General features: G+C 32.8%; 1 protein-coding gene across 9 annotated transcripts in view; it reads left to right on the top strand.

Moving 5' to 3' along the window:
• The window catches only part of LOC108749939, a 72202-nt gene that overhangs the window by 26949 nt on the left and 29868 nt on the right, over positions 1 to 15385 (top strand). The gene's annotated exons all lie outside the window — the stretch shown is intronic.

Here is a 15385-nt window from a genome sequence, read left to right as displayed (position 1 = left end):
AACATTTACAATAAATATTTCATAATATTTATAATAAATGTTTACAATCTATGCAATCTAAGACCGCAAAAATATTTACAAAATATTTAAAATAAATCTTATAAATATTTGTAAATATTTTATAAATATTTTATAAATGTTGGGCTGTCTGGATTGTACATATAACTAGTGGAAAATTCTTTAATACAATTAGACTTGCCTTTAGTTCCTGATTGAATCTAAATATCTAAATCAATCATAGGTATTAAAGAATTTTTCAACAGAACAAAGTACACACCCACACACACACACACACACACACACACACACACACACACACACACACACTCTCTCTCTCTCTCTCTCTCTCTCTCTCTCATCAATGATTTTGCTGACGTATCTAAAAACTTAGCTAGATACAGATTTGAAAATAATTTTATTGGACAATCTAAATTATTATGTAGGACGTATTCAAGCAATTAAGCTTATTAGAACAAAGCTGTTAGAAGTTTTGACATTTCAACTGCGTGGGCCACGTAATTATTTTCGTGCAGTTTAACAAAATATTATATTTATTTTCAGATCCGCATCTATAGATAAACTTTTAGATACTTCAGCAAAACCGTTTTTTCTGGGTAAATAATCATTCATGCATAATAGAACGAAACGTGCATGAAGTCTAGTGAAGTGAATTAAGTTAAAAAAAAGAACGCGTATTTTATCGCGCTTCCAGTATTTCCAGCTTAGTAGGAAAGAAATATGTCTACAAACTTAATCTTCAGAGGACGACGCACGCACAAAGAATCGCCTGAGCTTTTTTCACATTTTCCCAAGCGTATCTTTCCGAATTCTTTATTCGCATCCTCCAGAAGACTGTAATAATAATATTCGCATAGCTAAATTATCGTCGCACATAATATCTACGAAATTCGTAAACTATAAAAACAAATCGGTTGGCCGACATTTCGCATTATCTACATACGTAATGTACGAAATCGTATAATTGTATAACTTGGCAGCTTCAAACTTCGACGTGAGCTACAATATGTATTACGTGTCTCGACTTGGCAGAAGTTTAATAGCCGTCGAGCGAAGATGGTTTAGGTTTAAACCGATAAACTGTATAAGGTAAATGGCATAATGACATATCTCATTATAGAAATAATATAATATATGATTTTGAAAAAAATCAACTTGTGCTGATTGAGAATTGTAACCAAAAGTCAATGGAACAGATATTTTTTATCCATTATTAAGTATACAAATTGTAAAGTAATTTTTAAAGCATAAAAAATAAGAAAAAGAAAAGTAAACTTAATTTTCTTTTCAATTTTACGGCCATTAGTGGTTTAATGTTTAATAAACTAGAAATCGATTTTCTCTTAACGACTGTTTGAGAGAGAAAGAATGATTCATCATAACTTTCTAATGTTTGGCATTAAATAACTTCGAGAATTAATAACCAAATTAAAAATCTATTCATTTAAAGTGGAATTCGCTGGAATTAAAGGAAGAATATAAAGTTTTGTTATCAATTTGTGTTCTCTAGTTGACAAAAAGCAATTTACTACTCCTGATCGTTAGCAAAAGCTATTAAATTCTCGACATTGTGTTATGAGAATTCTTGTCTCTAGTTTACTCGAAGAATCCATCATTAGCGGGAGAAGCGCTCTATATAAAATTAAGGGAATAAAGTTTGTGTGTAGGACTTTTACTTAATGTTATCATATCAAGATATCAGACACCTACGTAGATTTGACGTAGGATTAATTACAGTCTTTTGTTCTCATTAATTAAATCTTTCTGCGAATGTATCGCCTAAACAATTCGTCACAGCTTTTTCATTCCTTCTTGACAATCGGTGTAATCTTACAGGCGCTGATGAAGAGATCAAGATTAATTATATTAGCTAAAAATAACGGGGACTAAGTAGGGTTGGCAAGCCTACTACTACGCTGAGTTCGAGACTATCGGTCTTTGTCACTTGCTCTACCTGACCTATCAACCTCGATCTTCGAACTGACACTTCATCATGGAAACTTATAAACCCTCCTTCTCGTTCAGCTATAAGACCGCGATAAAATCAGATTGGGGCGAGTATCTCTGAACCAAATGGAAATACGTTTGAATTTAGTGAATTGCTGAGCAACTTGGGTTATTCGTTTGATTTATGTGCCCATAAATTAAAGCCGTAAATAAAATGTCAGTAAAAATACAGAATCTTATACTTTGTCGTTTAACAGAGACTGTATAATATTCAAATATATAGCTATGATGAAAGATTTGAGAAGTTCCAAATGCCAAGACAAATGGCACTGTGACTTTCGCTCAGTCCATGTCAACTGAGCGAAAGTCACAGTGCCAGGGAATAAAAATGCTAAATAAAGCCACTTTTTCCAATTATTATGCGTTTGGGAAAAGATGAATTATCTTGTGCTCATTTCTCCAATTTGTGTTTTATATCATAAAGATATTCTCGTAAGAATGAATGGCAACTTTCTGGAGGTCTATTGGCTACATAAAGTATGTATGTATATTATTCTGTTGATCTGCCCGCACCTCATGATCGTTTCGTACCAAGCACATGCACGGTAGAGTGGATCATTTGGCGTTATCTCGTCACGCGCCGTTCGACTATGCGAATTTGAGTATCTCCGACGAACATTGCGCGTTCTCGAGGAAATTCCGCGAGTTCCGTTTCAGAGGAGCGCAATCCCTCACACAAGAGCTCGTTACCGCGGTATAAATAGATCTTCACCTCGTAGCGGATTTTAGAGTATGTATAGCAGCCTCCCTCTCTCTCTCTCTCTCTCTCTCTCTCTCGCTCTCTCTCTCTCTCTCTCTCTCTCTCTCGCTCTCTCTCTCTCTCTCTCTCTCTCTCTCTCTCTCTCTCTCGTTCGTTAAACGATCTCTCGAGGCTATCACATGTGTTGACCTGGATGTTTATTCGGTTCATCGATGCGGCCAAATATCGTTGCCGCCTGGTCTGGCAATCCGCGACGGAAATGCAACGAATTCGATGAAGCGGCATTAATCATTTCGTAAACAAAAACCGGTGCTATGTTGATACAGCGACAGCTGTCAATTTCGATTTTTAGCTGGCTGTTTAAAAGTTAAACGCTGCATCTCCGCCCGAAATAGTGAAAACGGTGACCTATCTCCGTGGGCGATTGCAATTAAAATAAGATCGATAAAGATAATTGTAACATTAGTGAGATTAAATGCAGATTGCGCGATATTTTCCAGTAATGGAATCGATAACTATCAGTTTTTGATTTTAAAAATGACTGTAAATCATCTTCATATGTTGAATGAGTAACAGATTTAAATATACTTCTAGAAATTACTTAAGTATCATTTTTAATGATTTCAAAATATGATGAAGTAAACTTATTGATTAATTAACATTTTATCAACTGTCACATTTGTATTGAATTTATCCTTTTTGAAGAACAGTATATAATTACCTTTTATCTCTTCAAACGAGTAGCATCATTAAGAGTCTCATTAACAACTTTATATAAGATATTCCAACGTCAAAATCATTCTAATTAGCCTGCGCACGAAGATGTAAAGAAAGTGACTCTAATAATATGCATAAACAGGGAAAAATCTAGTTTTTTCACAGTCCCAATCATATTTTCTTTCAAACTATAAGATAATCTGTATTGAAAATTATTTTAGGAAAATCTTACCAGGTTTTCTCTCGAGGAAAATTTGATAAGAATAAAGGAGTCTGGAATTCGGAATGATATGTCGGAATGGCATGTCAGGAAAACGTGCGAATAAACGGTCCTGGTATTATAGCCGATTACTGACTTTATTACTCATAAGAGTACAAATACCGAGACAGTATAACAACAGTTCGGTATGCGACGAATCTCTCGACCGAGTATAAATGCGAAAAGTATTCGGCGAAGAGCGAGAAGAGATCATCAGTTTAGTGTTTGCCAACGCATATTTTAAGAGGATCGATGAAGACAACCATGAGAGTTGCTCTAGAGCGAGTTTACAGCTCGCGTGACACTGGTCGCGATCGAGTTCATCGAACCTACGAGACTCAAGGCACCAAGGTTGCACCCTTGGAGTCACGAAGGCTATTACATTTTAGCCTGTACCATCGGACGAGTCGATGATCGCCGGCCGGTTGATCGCAATGCAATTCGGCCAACTGGAATTCCACGTCCTGCGCTTTCAAAGATAATCCTGATCATTCTTCTAATCTTTTTCTAATGTCGCGTATTGCGCAACACGATGTGGTGCGGTGGTAGTATATCTAGAAAAGGACATGGGTCATATTTTAATAAAGGAAGGAGCCTGGTTGCTACGGTAACTGTGAAACGAACAGAGCACGCGGCCAGCTAGCCAGCTACGCAGGCAGACAGGCAGGATATTGATTCACCCCACCTGAATTCAGGTCAACCCCTGACTAAACGCCGTTTCGCTGAACGACGCGGACTCCTCCATTTCTATCGCGTTCATGCCATCTCACCTTTTTTCTTTCATAATCAGCCCTCCTCCCTTCTTTATTGTGGAAGCGTGTGCTAAGCCGGGACGTTTTGTTATTGGATGCGGTTTATCCAGGTAACTGGGTATTTTAAAGGCCTTCGCATCCCTCGTCCGCCCATGCGCCATATAGTCCTCGCAATGCGCTCTCTCGAACGAGAAAGTTTATGCTGAATCATTAAACAATATCGATCTGTCGCGCACTTTCCTGCCTGCTGACAAATTAACCCGGATTATTATCTGTAATGATAGATGGGGCTTCTTGTTGCATTTTATTTTGGTCCTAATGGTGAACTTTTAGGATATGTACTTCATTCCTTTTAGGATTATATAGAGGGATCCACAATTTCTTTTTATACATATACGTATATCAATGAAATTTTATATTTACATATACAGAATATTCCGAAAATCGTAGTACGAACGGAAATGGGGTGATTCTGACGTGAAAAAGAATAATTAAAACTGATAGCATAACATTTTTTCCTATAAGGCTTTATTTTCAGAAAAACTTACTTAAAATATTCATCAGATACCATCTATGTCTGGATTTAAAAATCTTGCTGTAGACTATTATTTCTGCTCATGTTTGTATTTATTGTATTGGATAATCGAGAATACACATTAAACAGATATTGACGCACGATGAACTTTATTGCTTTATAAATTATTGAAAATGTTATCTGAAAACAGAGCCTCATAAAAAATTTCATTGCATATTTTCTACTTACTTTTTCATGCAGAATCATCTCCTTTTTTACATGTGTATAGTAATTTTAATGATAGCTTTTAAGAATTTGTCTTTAGAACTTGCAATTCTTTATTTCTCTCTCTCTCTCTCTCTCTCTCTCTCTCTCTCTCTCTCTCTCTCTCTCAAATTTATATTCATTACATGTCACCTATTCTTCTTTGAATTTTGTTCTTAATAATTCTCTTTCAAAATTGATATTTTCAATTGGGAGCAATCTTTTTCAAATCAAATATTTTATATAAGTATTCATCAATCAATATATCGATCTAAACGTGCAAGAAACAATTTCTAGGACGTAAATTCTATATCACATAGAAATCAAGTGCATGCAACTTTTCGAAGCGGTTTCTATTTTCTGCCGATCAATCGTCTTATTCTGATTTTTGAAATACATAATAATATGGGAGAATATGAGTAAATACATTTCTATGAATAGTTTTCAATATGTGTCAATCAAACGTAAAAGCGGTAATTTCTTTGAAAAATTCTATTAAATAAAATTCACACAGCATTTCGAAATCGTTCCAATTTCTCTGTCGCAATTGTCCTATTTTATTTTACATTTTTTTTCTTTATTTTACTTTGAAAAATTCATCGCGTGATTATAATGGAGCAGCGCTTGTGCAGCCTCATCCTATATATCATTGCGTATTATCAGCTGCAATTTATGCAGAGCAATTTTTAAATTTTTCACACGCCGATATTGACGTCCGTGCGCAAAGCCGAGCAATTTTTGCTGTCGTTAGTTTCACCGTAACCAAAGATAAAAGTCCTCTTCGAACAAAATGACGCAAGGTCGTTCGTTGGCGAGCAAAAATGCAAATGCAGCGGATGATATTCGGAGATGTTTATTATGCCTTAATGCTTGTAACGCGCGAGATAGTTATGAAAATGCTTGAGCATCTTTCATGTCGATATAAAATCGACCCATGAAGCGGTGAATGTAATTTCAATTTTTTTCTGAATTACATATTCACTTTTCTTATTCAACCTATATTCTTGTCAAATCAAGCTTTTCGATAATTTCAATTTATAAGGGTGAATTTACGGATTAACGGTGACAGTAAAAGGCGCGTATTATTAAGAGAACACAGGTCTCACCGCATTTCTCGTATCAATACTCGGTACCGCTATGCATCTGCGCCATGTTTGCGCCGATCTATGGTACCGCGGGAATTGAAGTAGTACTTACTCTACCTTAAATTTTTAACGAGCGCCGAGTCTTAATTTTTTCATCCTCTCTTAATCGTAGTTCGTGATCAATAATTATTAAAGTTGCAATTGTTTTAATTTATTATACATGGCATGCTATAGACAACAATAAAAATTCAATACGGATGAGGCTGTACTTTTACTTCTAAAAATATCTCTTGTTAAACCTCGTTGAAAAAGAGTTATATTATTAAACAGAATTCTGAGAATAATTATAAAAGTGTATTATGTGATTTTTTTCTATCATAGATAAGTAAAGAAGTACTTAGCATATTTTTTTCTTAAAATATATTTTTAAATACTTCTTTGAGAGTTTAACATATTTTTATTTTTAAATATTCACATTTCTTTTTTAAAAGGAAAAATATTCTATGTACAGAGTGTCCCGTTTTTGGCCAAGCGCTTTTGTGTAGATAGAGCGAACTAAACTGAGTCGAAAGTTCTCTACCATTTTGCAATTTTCGCAATGGTTAATAAGATATTAATTACTAAAAATTGCCGAATATTGGTCTTCAATAATTTTTTACTCAAATATTATCAACTTTACAGAAAAACTGTAAGAGACAAAAATCATTTGTTTTCTTCTTATAAAACTCTACGAATTTTTTCAAAATTTTTTATCAATTTTTTAGTACTGTATTCTCTTATTTCCAACATGAAAAAATATGATATTAAAAAATTCTGAAAAAATTCTCTTCAAAACTTTATAAACAATTTTTGTCTCTCGTTGCTTTTCTGTAAAGTTGATAGTATTTGAGTACAAAAATTATTAAAATATTATATTTAGGAATTTTTAGTAATTAACCATTGCGAAAATTGCAACATAGTAGAGAATTTTTCAAGTTTACTCAGTTTACTCCGTTCTATCCACACACACGCGTTTATCAAAAACTTACGGGATTACCCTGCGTAATATATGTACACACATTTTATACTTGAACCACTATTACAAAAAAACTATGTAAAATTGGAAACAAATTAGAAAAAATTCTAAAAACAAAATTAAAAAATTTTATTTTAGAATACAGCTTCTAAATTAAAAAATGTATAATATATGAATTTATAATATATACGATATAATATTTACAATTTATTTAACAATTTTTTATTTTTAATTTTAATAATTTTAAAAATGATATTGAACTTTTTTAATTTGTTAATTAATAAACAGCATGCGCCCTGTAATATGTTATATTTAATACTATTATATATAATACTGTGGCTTTTTATAACAATAATTTTCATGATAAAATTATTTTCTCATTCTTATGAAATACAATTTGAAATACAACAGATATTATTAATTAATGTAGTATTAATTAATGTAAAAAATATAAAATCTTTTTACGATTTTTAATCATGATTGATTTTTAACGAGAACGACGCCGACGACTAGAGGGTCGTATGATTTCAGCGTGCAGGTTATTCGTCGCGCACGTATGCTTTACCAAACCCACAAATAGGCCCCGGTGGACGATAATGGTGCAACCGCTATTACGGTGACTCCAATTAACCGAAATTCCTCGGGCGAGAAAATGCCGCTGGTGTACGGCGTATGCATGTGTGCGACGTAACTTTTTTCCACGCCCGATTTCAAGCGCGATCATTTGTCGGCATGATGAAAGTAGAATGCCGTGTGGACAATGTGGCGCCAACTTGGGATATTTTCTAACGAACTCGGAAGTCTGTCCGCGAAGAGAAAATATCTCATTCCGCGGACAGAAGGATATTTTCTCCGTTCGCTAAATTATTTCGCTGTTTTGTGACGCGAAGCTACAATACCGGAAAGTTCAAGCGCGGAGGGAAATGGGGAACAAAGGGTCAAAGTGGAAATAGCTTCGAGAGTTCAGACGACGATGACGGCAACAGCGACGACTTTGGTCGTCATGAAGTGGGTGGCAAACGCGAAACTGTGCTAAAGGAAAACGAGATGCCGCTCATACAGAGCTTAATTCCCTAGCTTATATCGCGATTATGCGTTCACGAAGGTGGGTGTTACTCAAACAGACGAGTTTAATAAGCTTGATTCGAATTAAAAGGGATTCGCAGGAAGCTTTCCGATTGCTCGCAAATTTTGGATCGTGATGATATTTACAACAAAACATGCATTCATGTGTTACGCGCGCGTATTATCAAGTTTCTCTCAATAATCTCGCGAGATTGATGTGTATGTGCAATGTGGACTATTCCGTGAAGCTGGTTTCGATGAAAACCAATATTACGTAACATACTGCATAATATTATCACTTATATATATTGTATATTGTGTAAATATAGATGTAACAACAGTATTACACATCCCAATATATCCGATAACGCTCCAACATTCGCTGATTTCGAAGTAAATAAAAACAAACTGCAGATCTACTTATATAAAGGGTGTCCCAAAATTAACGCAAGATTTGAATTTGCCGCCATTTGTGCAGTAAAGTGTTGGCAACCCCCAAAAAAAAAACAATTTAACAGCTGACAGTTTAGGGTTAGTGAAAATGGAGCGTGAAAATGGATTATTGAACATCAACAAATGGATGCTGATTTTTCGAGCAAAATTATCCTAAGCGATGAAGCACATTTTCACCTTGATGGCTTTGTTAATCGCCAGAATTGGCCCCCTAGATCGTGTGATTTAACACCATTAGATTTCTTTTTATGGGGTTATTTGAAATCACAGGTCTATGTCAACAAGCCCCCAACCACCCGTGCATTAAAGGAGGAGATTCAACGCTGCATCAATGAAATTCAGCCACATTTATGCAAAATGGTCATGGAAAATTTCGACAAACGAGTGCGTATGTGCATGCCGTGGAGGCATTTGCCCGATGTGTTATTCCACAAATAACCCTATCCTATGTACTTTATGATTCAATAAAAAAATAACAATCAAAAGACTAAAAACTGTGTTTTCTATTTAATTCAAATCTTGCGTTAATTTTGGGACACCCTATAATTTTATGTAAGAAAATACAGGGATACATTTATATAAAATGAATCTGAAATTGTCACATTTTAGAAAAATGTTGCATTCATTTTAAGAATAAACGCAGAAGAATTATATGGTCGAATCTGAAAAGTCTTTGAAAATATGCCGGAAAGAATGATTTCGATAAAATAATCTAAAAATCTTGTTAGATACAAACGAAGATCTGAAAATAATTTTGGTGAATCATAAAAATAAATATGTAGAATGCTTAATTTTCTAGGGACGAGATTGTTATTTAAAAAGAAAACAATTTTTTTTACTAATTTTATTCTAAAATGTCTTGTAATTATGAAGAATTTATCGATATGCATTTATCAATATACGGACTTGTTGGCAAATAAAAATACTACATTTCAATGTTTAATATTCCATCTTTTAGTTAAATAAGCTATATAAATTCCAAATTAAATTAATTTATCCCAAATTTAATCTCAAAGTCAACAAAACATTGTAAATATACTCGCCTCTAGAGGTTAAGAATTGATGACAATGCTGCACAATATTTTCATATTTTACACGCAGAAAAAAGATTAATCAACGCAGCTAAAATAGAGCTGTGACAATTAAAACGTCCTTATTATAGGGACAGCTAATATCTTTGCTGCCAAAGCTCAATTTATTAACTGCTAAAATTTAGGTACTGCAGCGAAAAATATAATATTCTCTGCTAGAATAAAATAAGAACCAGAAACAATTGCGAATGGAATGTTCGGTTACGGTAGTGACGAATAGCTGCTACTTATTTAGCTACTCATGTTAAATACTTTTAATTTTAATTAATGAAGTTGGATGTCGGCAGCAAATGTATTCTATCTTCATAGCCAACTTTTATCAATAACAGCAAAGTTTGATATTTAGCTGATATTACTTAATTGAAACTACTAATTGACTCTTGTTTTTGCGTGTATACTTGGAAAAAAACGACTTAGCAATATATAAATTTCAATAACTGAATCAAACTTAGCTGTAAGAGCTACCGCTTTAACATTGCTAAGCTCTGGCTATACAGATAAAAAACATTCACTGTGTGGTATGAAACTTTATTAGCTGAAATTAAAAACATATATTAATACGAGCAGTTAAGAAGATGTCAGACGTAAAAGTTCTGCAGTAAAGTAGCATTCAGCTAAACATCATATGTCTCTAGCAGAAAAAATTCGTTTCTGCAATATGTAAGTGCAAATAGCTAATTTTAGCTTGAACATCAACAACATTAGCTGTCCCCATTTTAAAGACAGTTTTAACTACCAACGCTATACATTAACTCTTAGTATACAATTAATCTCTTTTTTCCGCGTAGCATCCAATTTGAGCATTCTAATTATTTGATGGTCTAAACAAAATTACTTTCAGATCCATATCTAGCTAAATTTTTATATATTGTATTTCAACAGAATCGGTTTTTTTCGTGTAACATGTAAATGTAGTTTTTTAAAATATATTCTGTTACATTGGCTTTAGTAACACGTACATTGGTTTTATCACGTAATATTGTATTCCATTCCCAACTAAATTCATCGATAAGAAGCTCTGAGACCATATCTAACTAAATTTTTACATATTTCAACAGAATCGGCTTCTTTCGTGTAACATGTAATAGTTTTTTAAAATATATTCTGTTACATTGGCTTTAGTAACACGTACATTGGTTTTATCACGTAATATTATATTCCATTCCGAACCAAATTCGTCGATAAGAAACTCTGACCATAACGCGGATGGTCTGAAAACGTTCCCCATTACGGTTGCGTCGCACAAAGTTCCTTCTTCGGCAGGCAGGCTTTTGTGAACGATGATTAAGCGATTAAGTGATCTCCAGGGCGCTAATGTAATCCGCGTTAATGCGAGAGATCAGCAAACAAATTGCGTATTATACGCGAGATCTCGGCTTCCTCCCAAAACGGTAATTTCCGGAACAAGAGTAGCTTAGGCTAATGTAATGTGTCTTAATGAGGGACGATATTACACGCGCGTGAGACCCTTCTTGTTCACACCGCTTAAATCACTATCGACGGTGCCTGATGAGGAAATTGGTAGGAAAACTCCGTTTTATCATAATTTCAACGGATTTGTTTCTGAGTATGTGTTTCTGACATGATGCAATTTGACGTAACTTGACGTGCAAATATACATTTGCATAGCATAAATAGGCTTGTGCTCGTTTATTAATACGTATCACATTTGACGCGCGCGCAACATTATTATTCGAAAGTTACGCAATACGATCTTCCCTCTACGATAATTTATTTATACACCGTCTTTTCCTCGCCGTCTTTTCCTCATTTATAAAGTTTAAACGTGAAACATCGTGATAACAAGTTCAAATTTTATTAAGTAAAATTAAAGTTAATATTGACTGAAAGCTCCTGGAAGACACACAGAGATTAAAATCTGTTAGATGAAAATGGAATTATTCCAACGATCTTTCTAGTTTAAAATTAATTGTTGCGTTAATTTTAATTTCTGTTTCTAATTTTTAATTGTTAGTTTTCTGGAAATTATTAAATAAATGTTTACAGTATTTTTATTATTTATTACTGAAACCTCGCTTTTATTCCGTCTGTTATTTGACTTACGTAACTATTTATTACTTTTATATAACTCTGTTATTACAGCGATTCAGTCTTTTATGCAACACACTATTAATATTATTATAAAAACTTATTTCATTATGTTAATTTTGAGAGCTAATAGTCTTCCGTTTTATTTTACAAAGTTTTGTTTATTCCAAACAATTTACAGCTATATCGAATATATCGATATTCCTTTCGTCGAACGAAAGACATTTAATGTTGCCAGTATATGACGAAAGTACTTAGCTGAAAAATGCTCACAAAAATGGATCGAATTTTCTGATGGTAGATAACTCTGACAGAATGGGAGTTCGGAAGCTGTAGAGCTCAGCTCATCTTATTGGATCCCCGGGTTATCTTGGCCCGGTTCGAGAAATAATGCCATCCAGTTGAACCTTCCCTCTGTTTGTTTGAGTTGTTTGACGAGGAAAAACGATACTCGCCGTCGCGAACTGACGCTGGCAAGCTGGCTGGCATGGATTCCTATGTCTTCCGCGTTCTCGTACGTCACGATTGTCATGAATTTATCGCGAACTTTCGCTGCGAAACTGCAGCACTGGATATCGAATTAATACAAAATCGGAAATATAAACGAACCAATTATTTGAACGACTATTGTGTTATGTCATATCTCTCTCAGTTTCTATAAGCTCAATGTATTTGCGCACAAAAAAAGCTTTTTCTGTTTATATATATTTTCAGTAATCGAGACTTGACGTAAGAGCTCTTACATATTTTCCATCCTCTCATCACGGTGAAATGTGAACCGCAATAGGATTGTTTTGGACAATTTCATTTTTTTAAATAGTATAAGTTTGATATTTTTTTAAACCCAATATAATTCGACGCAATAAATAATTAATGGAATTTATTCGTACATTCATAACAGTTTTTTATTACAACTTATTATTGAAAATTGTGCCTAATATCAAATAAAAACAAAGACAATAAAATAACGTTTAATATTAATAAAAATCTTTATTTTACGAACTTTATTAAACGAATTTTAAACATTGTGTGATAATATTTTCGCTACGAGTAATCGTTTTCTAAGCATTGTTATAAAGAAAAATGTTTCTCGTTGAAACCTATATAAATAAATACATATAAGTCTTGACGTTTGATGTATTCCTCTGTGTCAATAAAAAAAGATATATTCCTTAACAGATTTGCACCCCTTACAAAAATAATATATAGCGTGTAGACAAAGATATATCGCAAGTGACGACAATAATCTTTCCATCATAATATTTTTTGATATGACTATTTATTCGAGATTTTTTAGCATTTATCATACGTCAAGCATCTCAAATAAAATCGATCAAATAAATGGGAAAAGAAACTATGGTTAATATTATCAGAAATTGAACGAAAAATATATCCTTAATATATATCTGAATAAGAGAATACTCGAAGATATTTAAATAATAAAAGCAAAAATAAGATTCAATAAAATCATGAATTGCTTTATTATTGTTTTTTAAAATAAAAGATATTCTTTTAAAAAATTCTTCATATAAAGTACCTTGTTACGTTGTTTTTAATAATAATTTGTAACGTTATATGTGATATTCTATTAATTAGCATAAAAAACCTACAATAAATTTTAAATATGCTTAAATATGAATAAATATGTATAAATATGTGAATAAATATTTTCTGAATATCTGGAGTTAATTATTTCAATGTTTTAGTCAAACAGAAATCGTTAATACCGTGATTTGTACCAACAGTAAATAATAATCGGTATAAATATGAATACATGAATGTATGTATATGAATATATAAATCACTAATAATAATTAATATAATACGACAAAATAATATCAGTATTTGAAATGTTGTTGCTGCAGATTAAGGAAAAAATTCTTATTATTTATTCAAGTATAGTCAAGTAAAAAGTCCGCATCAAAGTACATTTGCTGCGTTCTGATCGCGATTCCACAACAACTTATTAAGAATGTCGGTTTTTCGAAACACGAGATTCTAATAAAAAGACGGTTCATCGAAGTGATCGAGCAAATAAGCCGAGTTAGGAAGTAGAGAGGTCTCACAAAGAGAGAGAGAGAGAGAGAGAGAGAGAGAGAGAGAGAGAAAGTCACGCTATCACGATAGTGAACTCGAGAGAGAACCTTCTACATGCTCTTTGACAATCTTCTCCGTTCCTTTTCTAGACCGCGAAGAGGTCATTCGGATCGTCCATAAAAGGATATTTCGAAGTTCTCTGGCGGTATTGAATAAGAACGGCGAGAATATTGAATTTTCCTCAACCGAATGCCACTCTAGATATGTCCAAAATAATATTTACTGAAGCCGATTTCCATCGAAGGTGAAAAGACGCAAAAGGATGTAATTTTACTTTTGACCGCCAAGTTTCTTTCTCCAGAACGTCGCTTCCGATGTGTCAAGACTGCAACGATGCACCTTTGACGAGCAAATCGAATCGATCTAGACGGTAAAGGACTGTAACCGCGTCGTTGCATTTCCGCGTTGAATTTGCCGTTGTAAATTGCGTGGAGTTCCATTGGCAGTTTGCCAAGACAGATAGATCTCTCTGTTACGGAAACAAGACTCAAAATGGAATTCTAATTTCCGTTGAAACTGTTCGTTTTTGATCACCAATTTATGATATCATGAAATATTTTGAATTTCAAGAAATAAGATTTATGTGAATAAAATTAAAAAATAACCATTTAAATCTGTTAGATAGAAAAATAGATTATAATATCTAGATGTTACATAAAATTATCAATAATTTAATAATGTCCATGCTAATAATCTTTAACAAAAATTCCGTTCCTATTCATTTAGTTTTTAATAAGAATTATTATTTCATTTTCAGATTAGATATATTCCAGATATAGACTCCAGATCGAAAGTTAGGAAATACTTTGAAAAAATTGACATTTTTTGGATTATTTACTCAACTATTCATAATAATATATTTTTTTAACTATAAATAATAATTCTTCAGTTATTGGATTCGAAGAATTATTATTTAAAAAAAATTGTTGTAGATAATTGAAGAAATAATTCCAAAAATGTCAATTTATAAAAAGTGTTTTCAAGCTTTTGGCCTAGAATATATATACATAAAAAGAAACTTAATAGAGAAAGGTCGCCATCATATTATATCAGTTTTAGAAAATATTTCTTAAATAAAAATTAAAAATGAAACTTCAAAAATATAAATACAAACTAGAAAATTCTATCTTCTATTAAATGATACAGACCTAAAAGTATAAAAGTTATATTAAAAGATATTTTTAAAAGATAATTAAATTAAAGTGAGAACATTTTCATTTAATCTATAGAATTGTATCGTTAAATATTGTATATATAAATACTGATCTTTTTAAACTGTTTGATATATATATATATATA

The sequence above is a fragment of the Trachymyrmex septentrionalis genome, unplaced genomic scaffold, assembly GCF_001594115.1.
Source record: "Trachymyrmex septentrionalis isolate Tsep2-gDNA-1 unplaced genomic scaffold, Tsep1.0 scaffold32, whole genome shotgun sequence".
Lineage (NCBI taxonomy): Eukaryota > Metazoa > Arthropoda > Insecta > Hymenoptera > Formicidae > Trachymyrmex > Trachymyrmex septentrionalis.
The sequence above is the reverse complement of the archived record's forward strand: the minus strand, read 5'-3'. Positions and strand labels throughout refer to the sequence as shown.